Source organism: Neltuma alba, unplaced genomic scaffold, assembly GCF_004799145.2.
Source record: "Neltuma alba isolate B1F8T4 unplaced genomic scaffold, ASM479914v2 tig00012617_pilon, whole genome shotgun sequence".
NCBI lineage: Eukaryota > Viridiplantae > Streptophyta > Magnoliopsida > Fabales > Fabaceae > Neltuma > Neltuma alba.
Genome location: NW_021637059.1, coordinates 336,397 through 348,635, shown reverse-complemented (window position 1 = coordinate 348,635; position 12,239 = coordinate 336,397). Strand labels below are relative to the sequence as shown.

The 12,239-nt window shown below is 35.0% G+C and overlaps 1 pseudogene; it reads left to right on the top strand.

The window, feature by feature from the left end:
* Nucleotides 1-12,239, top strand: part of LOC114729249 (uncharacterized) — a 145,278-nt pseudogene that overhangs the window by 68,831 nt on the left and 64,208 nt on the right.

Genomic DNA, 12,239 nt, shown 5'->3' with positions numbered 1-12,239 from the left:
AACAAATGCTTCCCACTTAAAGTTGTCATCCTTCATATCAATCTGTCACAATCACTTGTTAATAATAAGTCATATAGTTACATTAACAACCTTCAATGTACCCATTAACACGACATTTAACTATCGTATTGCAGTGTTATAACAATAAAAACCTATCATTTTCATTCATTTTTATCAAAAACAGAACATCAATCACCAAAAAACAGAGCATCACTTTATAACCCTAACCACACATAACAAAATCACACCTAATAGGATTAAAATGAGCCTCCCTTGATAGTTCAACTGAGTTGAATCAAATCCTTAATACCCACACACCTACAGCCAATCAACTTTTCAAATCAACATTAAACTTTTAATGGTTGTGTACGAAGCAAGACAAATGTTGTTAATGTTGAGACCTATAAAGAAGATGAAGAAAAAACATACTTTCCTGGAATAATGGACTACCAGCACAGACCTCCGTTCCTTCTTTCAAAAGCTTCTCTTCTTCATACATGCAGCACTAGCGTACTAACTGAAGGCTTTCCCTCTATTTTTTTCTTTTTCAATCAATAAGGGCAAAATAAACTTTTCACAATTGCAATATTTTGCTCTGTGGTCTCTGGAGACTTAGGAAGCATTTCAAGACTTCCAGGGACTTTCTGAATTAATTGTTTTCTATGAGACCTGTGTGTAATTTTTCCTAATTACAATGAGAAGCGTGTTTATTATAGTATAGTATAATTTTATATATAAGTAGGTTCCCACACTTAATTTCCTCAACATTTTTATGAATTTGCAGAAACATATTCCCCTTGAAGGTAATAGGTCAAATGTGGTACATACGGCTTGGGCTATGATGGGTTTAATGCACGATGGATAGGTTATATTATAATAATTTACCGTAAAATCTTTAACGGCAATTGCAATTTGTGATTATTATTTATCATTATATTTACGAGAAAAATTAAAAGCTGAAATCAAATTTTGTTTGGAAGGCCGAGAGAGATCACACGCCTCTTCATCAGGGAGCCAGAGTCCTAATGAATGCTCAATTGGAGGATGGAGATTGGCCCCAACAAGTGAGTATCTTTTAATTAATTACTCTCATTTAGAATACTGTATTTTTTAAGAAATATTATAACGTCTTCGACTCTTCGTTTTGGCCTCTTTATTTTGTAAATTATCTTTTCAGTTCTCTGCTCTAACCCGATTATACTTTATAACATCCTAAATGATGATTTTTCAGGCAAATCATTATTATTTAAAAAAATTAAATCTAAAATGGCAACATTTCATAATATTATTATATCGACATTTAAAATTGTAATATAATTTTTTTTTCGTTAGTGAAAATAGCATTATTAAAGTATTTTCATTAATAAAGTTAAAAGGCTAATATTTTAGTTCATGAAATTAGAAACATTTGGTTTTGGTTTCAAAAACAATATATTTTTCATTACAAAAATAGAACCAATACATTCTAGGCACAAAAAATTCTTAAGTGGACCAAAATGATGTCAAGTTTTAGTAATTAAAATAACTGATTTTAAATAAGGATCAAAACTAAAATGAGATTAAATTTTATAAAACATGATATCAACCAAGTTAAAGGATTGAAAAGAAAATCTATAAAATTAAGATATCAAAATAAATTTTGTGTAAAGTTAATAGACTAAAAATACATTTTTATCTTTTATTTAAATTAAATTAACTAATAAATGGTAGAATTAATTGAATGGTTGTGATTGGCTTCATTTTCAGGAAATCATTGGGGTATTCATGAAGAATTGCATGCTTCATTATCCAATGTATAGAAATATTTATCCACTTTGGGCACTTGCCGAATATCGCAGGCGGGTTACATTGCTTTCCAAATAAAGTTCAATAAATAAACTATATGTCATTTTTAAATATCTGATGTGAGGTGGATCAATCAACCCCCCCCCCAAATTCTAGGACTCAAGTCTTTACAGATTGCTTAGCTTTGTTTTTTTCTAATCTTGAGAGCATTACATATATTTTAATGTCATTGTGAGAACATTTACACACAAACATGCGTGTGGATAGATATTCCCCGAATGGATCACGGAAAAATGTGTTTTTTCACCAGCCTTTATAAATTTGTTAGATGATAATCTTCATAAATTTTAAATAACACAACTATAAATTTTATATTTTATAAAAAAGATAACAAAATACCTTGAAAATTGTTAAATGACAGATTAGTATGAGTGAATTTTAAAATCCCAAATTAATCTGTTGTAATATTTTGAAATTTTTAAATCTGGCGAAATGAAGCAAACTTTTTTTTACTATTTATTTTTTTCCCCTTTTTAAAAAGATTGTCACATCAGCACCTGATCGAGAGACTTATGCTGTGGGCTTTAGAGTTCCCAATCAACAATTGATGTCAAGAAGTGTAGCGTGAAAACCTCGAGTCGTATCAACTACGAATGTAATGAAACTAGGGAAAGTCATAATGGATTTGTTTGAAAACTAGGAGATTATAAAGTATAATCAAAATAGATATTTTTGGTATTTTCAAATAGTAGTGAATGAAATGGAATAGGTTTTGGCTTCATGGGATGGAGTTGCTCTTGCGAATTGAAATTCAATGACTTTTCTTGCTCATTTAAAAGATAATGAGAGTTTAGTAAACCATCATTAGGCTTTCTTAAATCGTAAACCTTAATTACCAATTGAGTCCAATGCTTCAATTAATGAACCTTATTAATAAAAACATTATTAAGCTCTCTTAACGTGTAATTTGAAAAGGATTGATGTAATTGGTTCCAAAACATTGACATTAATATCAATCTACCAACACAAAAATGCTAGATAAAAAGATAGCAATGAGACCAAATGAAACATATATATAACCATATACAAAGTCTTCCATTAATCAATCCGAATTACAACCAAACCAAGCTACAGTGATTACATAATAATCAAAGCCTCAAAATACAAGTAAAACCTAAACCTATGAATTATAAGTACAAAGAGCAAAGGGAATGGAAATAAAACTCATCCATTGAAGCATATTTGAGCTCAAGCCATCAACTTCCAACCCCCAGAGCAGTGAAGAAGCTTAGCCACACATTGAAGCATATTTGAGCTCAACCCCAAAACCTCCAAGTTTCAGCCCTTGAGCAGCCATGGATGAGTGGAAGAGATGAAATTGTAGATTGATGATAGAAGACGTAAGGGACAAGTTGAGAGGATATAGGGTTGAGAAATGACTGTGGAGTGATGAATGTTGATCATAGTGTAACGTTCCAAGTTTTCATTCCTAATATTTAATAACTATTAAGATGTGATTTATTCGATAATTTGAGGTTTAAAGTAGATCAAACATATTATTTGAGTTCTAAAAGTATAAAATTAAGAAGGCAAAACGGGTTAGGTGGGTCAGTAGGATTATTCACGCTATAATGGGCTTGTATGGATTATCATACCCGTGGCTATGCAGTTCCTACCTATTCTCCTAGCAGGTCCTCAGTCCTCCCCATCGTCTATGGCTCTAACCCTTCCAAGTGCAGCGGTCGTTCCTGCTCCTTCCACTACAAAGTGACTCTTCTAGCATCGTCTCTGGTCCTTACCCCACCAACTGATTCTTCCGGGTACTACTGCCGTCTTCGTGATGCATGAATCTTTTGGCATCGTCCTTGGTCTCCCCCCCCCCCCCCCACGAAGCGATTCTTCTGGTACTACCCCTGTCCTTAGGATGCATTTGGGTTTCCACCTCCATTCTAATCTTGTCATCTAATGTCATCTGCCTTTCCTGCGTTGTAAAGGATTTCATATAGGACTCTGAAGTAGATGCCCTTAATTTGTCGCTTTGGGGTTACTTCAAAAATTAACCGAATTAATGCAATATAGTGCACAATCTGGGTCGTATTCACTTTGAGGAGCTGAAAACAAAATTAAATCCTAGTAAATAAATGTAGGTAACCTAAACTATAGAAAGGATTTTTGATTTTGAAGAATTGCTAACTAAATGACTTGAATTAAATTGAAGTTAAAATACTTTATTTTTTATTTTTTTACATAACAATGATTAAAATAAATGAAGATGAAAAAAATGAAAATGAAACACGTGAATAACAATGATAATAATCAATCCTCCAATTCAACAACGCAGGCAATCATCACTCTAAAAGATGTGGGAGTTAAAACAATGAATTTAGAATTATAATTAAGCTTTTAATCCAACAACCGAGCCACCTTGAATTGCCACAAAATATTTTCCTAAAATCCCAATTTACTAACTGCAACTAGAATAATAAAATGGGATTAAGGATGATAAAATCAATGCTTAATTACAACTCTTAAATCCAACACAACAGAATTAAAGCTAGCAAGAGACAATATGATCCAAGATTCCAAGCCACCTCAGAAAATCACAATATATTAACTCCAAAATCAATACAAATGTCATAACCACAACATTATAATTGAAATTAAAGTTATAAACAACCAATGTCAAATGCTAAGCAATAATCCAGCCACAATAATCTCCAAAAATAATCAGATTTAACAATACAAATTTTCCAATAATAAGAATAACTATCCTAAGACCTAGGAATTGTTAAACAATTATTAGATAGGAAATTAAAGTAACTAAAACTACCCTTTGATGATCCAAGCTCCTGCCATTGTTGTTGAATTAGAGAATTATAGAACCTTAGCCATGGATTGTCATGAGGAATGCCATAAATAATGCTCTACTACAGGTTGCCATGGAAGAGAAAAAGGAGACAGTGATAATGGTGATTCTACAGTCACTGTTCGCACCTCTGGTTCACTGTTTCTGCCTCGTTGATTTGGTCTTTGCATGCTCTCCTCTGCTTGTCTGTTGTAGCACTAAGAAGAAGAAGAAGATGAAGACGATGGGGATGAAGGGAGGTTCCCCCTCTACAGTCACTCACTCCTCTGGTTCTGTCGGCCACATTTCTGGCCCTTCGTTCTGCTTCTTCACCGTTGTCTCTCTGTCGAGCTCTGGATCTCACTCAACTCCCTCCCTCACATGTCTGCCATCCTCTGTTTTTTTTTATTTCGCCGCCCCCTGCTCGTTCTCCTTCTAAATGAAGGTGATGAATTATTGGATATTAGGGATGGGAGCAAAACACAACGTTTTACTCCCCCCCTTTTTATTATTATTTTTTCTTTTATTATTATTATTATTATTATTTACTTTTTAAATCTTCCAAAAACCTACAATCAAAATTTAAGAATAAGATAGCATTAATTGTCCTTAAAAATCAATTAATCATAATTAAATCAAAACATGACAATTTTGCCCCTATAAAATAATAATTCAAAATAAAACATATTAAATCAATTAGCAATCTATTAAGGTCAAGAGGGACTAATTAAGTTGACAAAACCCATATAAAAAATATCAAAATATATAAAAAATAATTGAGTTTGTCAACTCCCCCACACTTAGCCTTTTGCACTCTTGGGCAAAACATCAATAAAGAGGAATCTAATAGAGAGACTCAATGCAAGCAAACATAAAACTAACTAAGCATGAATGTGCAATTAACTCAAGCAACCTTTATTCCTAATCAATCAACAATTGTAGAATACTTCAGTGCAAAGAAATTAACACTTGAAACATAGCAGGATAAAGGAAGAGAAACATAATAGAGCTCACATAGGGTACAAGTGTTTCACTCATCTCTCAAATGGGAAAAATTTCACTCAATCCACCTAGATTAGCACTTACCATAAGCTTGTAGAGATTCTAATATCTCCACCACTAGCATACCTTAGATTCATGATCAAGGGAATTTGAAGGGTTGTAATGTCGAAAAACAAGGCCAAATGAATGCAATGGACTAACAAGTGAAATGCATGAGTAAAAAAGTATCAACTCAAAGTGAGCTAAAGTACAATCATGAAACAACACCAACGTGCAGATTTTACCTTTTGAGACAGAAATCCTTGCTCTTCAAACCACCATTGAATGTCTTATTTCAAAATCATTCTTTTGTTGCAACTTATTTTCTTTGGCTTTTTTTGAACATTTTCTTCTCTTTATTACCTTTTTCTATTTCTTTTTCTTCTTCTTCTTCTTCTTTTTTTGCTTTTTTTTTTGGCATCCAAACCCAAGAAGGCAAAGATATAGACTTTAATGATGTACTTTTCAAAATGAAAAACCAAATGTAACTCATGCAAGACACTTGCTAAAAAGCAATGAATAAAATAAAAGTGAAGGCTCAAAGGGGTGAACAAAGGTTAAATGAAATAGCTTGTGTTTAGGTAAAGGGTTAGAAATGAATGCCCCTATCATCTTCACAAACCTAGGTATTAATGCAGCTTTGAAAAAGAATCTAAACAAGTTCTAGAGGTTAACCAAAACTAGGTGAAAATCACACAAGATGAGAAAGAATACATGGCTCAAAAATCCTTCCATCAAGGCTTTCTCCAATATGTTTCCTCCTTAAGGTCAAGTTATGAAACAAAGTTAATAACACTATTCCAAAGGCATTCTACTATGCTAATCAACTAAGAACAGAAATCACTCAAATCAAATGCAATCAAACTCAGCTGTGCAATATTCACAAGCATTGTGCAAAAGGATTTTAAAAGAGATGCCCAAGGATTACAAAAGTCAAAAGTCAACAACAGAGAAAACAGCAACTCGCCCATACAGCAATGCAGAACACTGAGGCGAATGAAAACAGGAGGACATAGAAACTAGCAGCAAAATTCCCAAGCAAGAATCACTCTCAAATCATGTGATGCAATTCAGAAATCAACCAATAAGGCAAAGAAGAGAGCAATTATAGCAGCAATACTTAGGAAACAGGAGCAAATCCAAAGGCAAAAAAAAATTTTCAAAAAAAAAAACTCAACAACTCAATAACAATCCCTCCCCCACACTTGATCAATACATTGTCCTCAATATAAGAAAAACAACATTATCTTAACCTAAACTCTTGGGTGAAGTGGAAGTTGTGAAGTCCGATTTGAAATCAAAGCACAACACATCACTATCACGAAGAAGAGAGAAGGGAGAGATAGGATAAGATAATGTGAAAAGAAAATGGACAAGCAGAAATCAAGTGATCAAAAGAGATGGCAGAATCAAGAGGAAACAAAACAAGCAACTACTAAACAAAAATAAACAACTACAACTACTAGAGAAGTTCCCTCCCCCATACTTACTCCTAACTATCTCAGCAAACAGATATCACCAGCAATACAACAGAAAGTAAAAGAGTAGGGTGGAAGGGAACAACCATGTGATCAGGGGGGCCTTTAATCCTCGTGGAAGGGAACAACCGTGTTATACCGGTCTCCTTATCTACGAGCTCTATCATGCCAAAGGGATATACTTTAGTAACTCTAAATGGACCTTCCCACTTGGTGACAAACTTCCCGGGCATCAGCTTTAACTGGGCTTTAAACTTTAGAACCTTGTCACCTTCATAAATCTGCTTCCTCAGAATCTATCTATAATGAATCATTTTCAGCTTGTCTTTGTAAATTTTGGCATTGTCATAGGATTCAAGTCTCATTTCTTCAAGTTCTTAGAGTTGCATCTTCCGATTGACTAGTGAAGATTCGAGATCTGCATCACATGCCTTGATTGCCCAATAAGATTTATGCTCGATCTCCATAGGTAGATGGCAAGCCTTGCCATAGAGCAACCGGAAGGGGGACATGCCTATAGGGGTCTTGTAGGCAGTCCTATAAGCCCAAAGAGCTTCCTCAAGCCTTTCACTCCAGTCCTTACGGGATGGTTTCACAATCTTCTCAAGTATTCGCTTTACTTCCCAGTTAGAGACTTCAGCTAACCCATTCGTCTGAGGGTGATAAGGAGTGGCCAGCTTGTGATTGACTCTATGTTTAGCCAATAAAGACTTGATGGTCCTATTGTAGAAGTGTGCTCCTTGGTCACTGATGATTGCTCTTGGAATGCCATACCTGCAAAAGATATGAGAACGTAAAAACTTAGCAACAGTAGAAGCATCATCTCTTCTCGTTGGCATTTCCTCTACCCATCGAGACACATAATCTACTACAAGTAATATGTATGAAAACCCAAAAGACGAAGGGAAGGGACCCATAAAGTCCATGCCCCACACATCAAAGATTTCACAAAAATGCATAGGTCTTAGAGACATCTCATGCTTCCTACCCAAACTCCCAAACCTCTGACACTTATCACAAGACTTGCAGAAAGAATAAGCATCCTTAAATAGAGAAGGCCAATAAAAACCACACTCTAAAACCCTCCTAGCAGTCCTATTAGCACTAAAATACCCCCCACAAGATAAAGAATGTGCAAAGGTAAGGATAGAGTGGATCTCATTATTTGGAACACAATGTCTGATGATTTGGTCACTGCATTGCTTCCACAAGATTGGAGCAACCCATATATAGTATCTTGCCTCCCTCTTCAGCTTATCAATATGAAATTTCAACATAGAAGGAGGTACAATGTTAGTGACTGTTGGAAATTGTGCCCTAGGGGCCAATCATTATGTTATGAACATTGTTGATTTATGAATTTATTAATTACGTTATCATATTATTTGCATGTTTACTGTGATGACTATCCTTGGATAACTCATGGGTTATCCTAAATGTCCCTGGTCGGTCATCTATGTGGGAGCAGAGATGAAATAAGACCAGTATGACTTTAAAGATATATAGAGATATAAATTAAAGTCATAGGCACATGTAAGAGTACAAGGTGTTGGACCGATCCGCTATGAGAGAGTTGCATGGGTTAAGTCATAAGCTTGTCTCATATACAAACCATGTCACTGTGCCCTTTGACCTGAGATCATCATGGATTCCTACATGAGAAACGCTTAGCTTTGACCTAGTCAAAAGTCACTTTTGACCGAGTGATCATAAAGACTATGTTCAGGCTTAGTGGTTTTTCATGCGGAGGAATGTGAATGGTCAAGATGGAATTTGTCCCTCACATTTGTAGAGAGATATTACTGGGCCCCTCGATGAGTGAGTCTGAGAAATGTATGGCCATACTATAATGGAAAGGTAGTTCCGTTTTTTTTACTCAGACTACTCAGGGATCGAGAAAGTAACGGTCATGAATAGGAGGATGACGTTCTCTGTAACATCCAAACTTTTAGGCTTAGAAGTACTAGAAATAGCCTAAATTGGATAGGCTACTAAACCCCTTTTGAGCAGAAGTTCCAAAGATGAGAAAGGAAGACAAAGCAGTTTCAGGGACTAAACTGCAAAGTAAAAGTTTTAAGAGGCTAAAGTGTAATCAAAGTTAGAGGCTCCAGTAAAGTCTCGAAGGCCCATAGAGAGAAAAGAGACTAGATACAGGCCAAAGGTTGAGCTAGAAGCCTCAAAGAGAGGATTATATGAAGCTAAGTCCAAGAAGGGATTAAACTGTAAATTCAGAAAGTTATGACCAACAGGGGTAAAAATGGAAGAGTACGCAGAGAATTCCAAGAAAATCCTAGAAAATGGAAAATAATATTCTAAGACTCTTCTATGAAGAGAAAAGATGAAAATACCCCTGAGGCAGCTTCAACAAAATTTATGAGGTTATTACCAGTAAAAAGTATACCATGTGAGGTAATTATTTAAAATAGCAAGAGACCTCAAAAATGTATACAAAAATGAGGTTAAATGGTTGAAAGGTTATAATAATTTATAAAATTAGTCCCGCAAACAAAAGGCCAGTGGAGTGGCTTTAATAAATTAAAGAGCCGGTTTTACCGATAAAAGGGTATTTTAGTAAACAACTTTTATACAAGGCTTAAAGGAAGTGTTATGGCCTAAGAAAATTCATAAATATTCTCTAGAATTAAAGAAAATTTATAAAGTAGATAGAACAATTTTCTGAGCTCCGAAAGGCCATAAAGAAAGCCGGAGAAACGTGGGCCAAGTAAATTCGGAGGAAGCTTATGAAACAAGTTTGATCCAATGGCTAGGATCTAATCTCCCATCTCCTCCACCGCTTTCCATGACACTTGGCATCTTCTAGAAGGTTGAGGTAAACATGATGTAATAAGATGATGCAATGATGATGCAAAAGTCCACTTGAACTTCCAAATTTGCCCTTACCCTTTCTATTAGCCACCAAGGGTATTTTGGTCCATTCAAGCCAAATTTTTGGCTATAAATAGGCATTCCCTCCCCTTCATTTTCAGCCAAGCAAGGATCTATAGGGGAAACTCTGCCACTCTTGCATCTAGAGAGAGAAAGAGCTATTTCTAGTGAGAGAAAGTCCACCTAAGTTCAAGCTTCAAGATCAAGGTATGTGGTGGCTGTAGCATCTGATTTGATACCTATTTCGAATTAGTTACTGTTCATATCTGATTCTGAAAGTTTGTATGCTTAAATTACATTCTGTGAGCTTTAAATCCATGGGTAGAACACTCCATTTAGATATGTGTACGATTTATGGTGATTTTTCAAAGTTAGAGATTGAAATCTGGAAACAGTGTTGAACTTTTAGAAGAGTGTCAAGTTCGTACAATTCCGGTGCTGTTCAGCATAGAATTGGTTCCTGAAACTATTTTTCGTTCAAATTTAACTTAAGGATCTTTCAGTGAGACTTGGAAGCACTCAATTTTGATTTTTCTAGAATTAATTATGAATTTTCAAATTTGAGCAAAAATTCTGGAGATTCTGCGTGAACAGTACCCGCAAATCAAAATTTCCAGATTTGATCTTCTTGAATCTAAGGCCATCTAAAGTGGTCCTAATTGACAAGAAATGGATCATAAGGATGAGAAATGATGAGATTTATGTTAGAAGAGCTAGAAAGAAAACCCTAAGACTAAGTGAAAGGGTTGAGGTTCAAGAGAGCTAGCTTTGAACTTTATGTAATCTAGTAGTCCTAATAGATTGTATAATCATTATGACTATGTTTAGGACCTTTGGAACATCTAAGAGGATGTTTGATGATGTTGACCGAAAGCTAACATGGTTGGAAAGTCAAGGGAGTCAAAGGAAAAGCAAGAGGAAGGCTTGAGGTGCAAGGTAGTGAACTTACCTATTGTCATTGCTTGATGTGGTATGCTTGTGTGTTGCCGTGTACATGTTATTGAATGTTATTGTGACACATTTTAGCTGCTGTAATTGCTATTCATGATGAGTAGATTATGTCTCCATGGCCATGCATCAAGAAGTTAGCTTTGAGCATGCTAGTATGTCACTAATTAACAAGAGAATAAACAAGTTGCGTGTAGTGCATGAGCATCCATTTAGCATGATTAATATGGTATTGTTTGCTACTAAGATTTTCCCGAATCTCACCCCTCCCTAACCAACCATTTAGGTCAATCAATGGTGGGCACTAATGGCATGAGAAGCAAGGAGGAGAAGTGGAGAGTTATTGATGCTAATGATTGATATTATTATTCAATGTATAATTCTCCTATGTTATGACTTATGTTGTGAATGCCATGTATTTAATTATAAAGCTTATGGTGTGTATAGGAATGTATGAGCATGAATGGGAAAAAGTAAGCCCATGTTATGTATGTCAAAGAAATAAAAAGAATTAAAGTAAGGAGATATTAAAGGATAAAACGTAGGTCCTGAAGTAGTTAGTTTTGAGCTTCAGTTTGACCTATCATATGAATGAGTTAAGCTTCAAAATTTGGTATAATTATAGTACACATCCCAAGCTTTAAAATTAGTGGTAAATCACCTCATTTGGATGTGTATACGAAGAGATATGAATTTTCAAAGTTAAGGTGCAGAATCTGGAAAGTCCAGATTTTACCAAACGAATAGTAATCTTAATCCAATAAACTGTACGTTTTCAATGAGGATGAGTTCAGTTGAATATTTTTCCCTTAAAGAGTATTGAAAGAGCTTTCTGTAGAATTTTGGAACACCTCCATACGATTTTTCTAAAATTAGTTATGATTTTCCAAAGTTGGACCTGTAATCTAAAAACTAGACAGTGAACAGTAATTTTTCGAAAATTAACGTCCAAATTGAAAGTTTCAAGTTTAAGACCATCCAAAGTGGTTTGAAATGGTTCTAAATGACTGCTAAGGTACTATATAAGTAAGGTGTGACATTCTCCATGCCTCATCCATGACCAAAATGTCGTGTGACAAAAGGGACGTGATGTGGTTGTATGAAAGGTTACATCGTTCAACGATCCTCATATGATTTGGGTAGTCGTGATGTCTTGCTAGAGACCGCTTACGACTTGTGAGTCATTATAGTTAATGGCCCACTGCCAACTTCATATGGACCTACAGGGTCGCACACAAAATAGCCCAACACGAGTT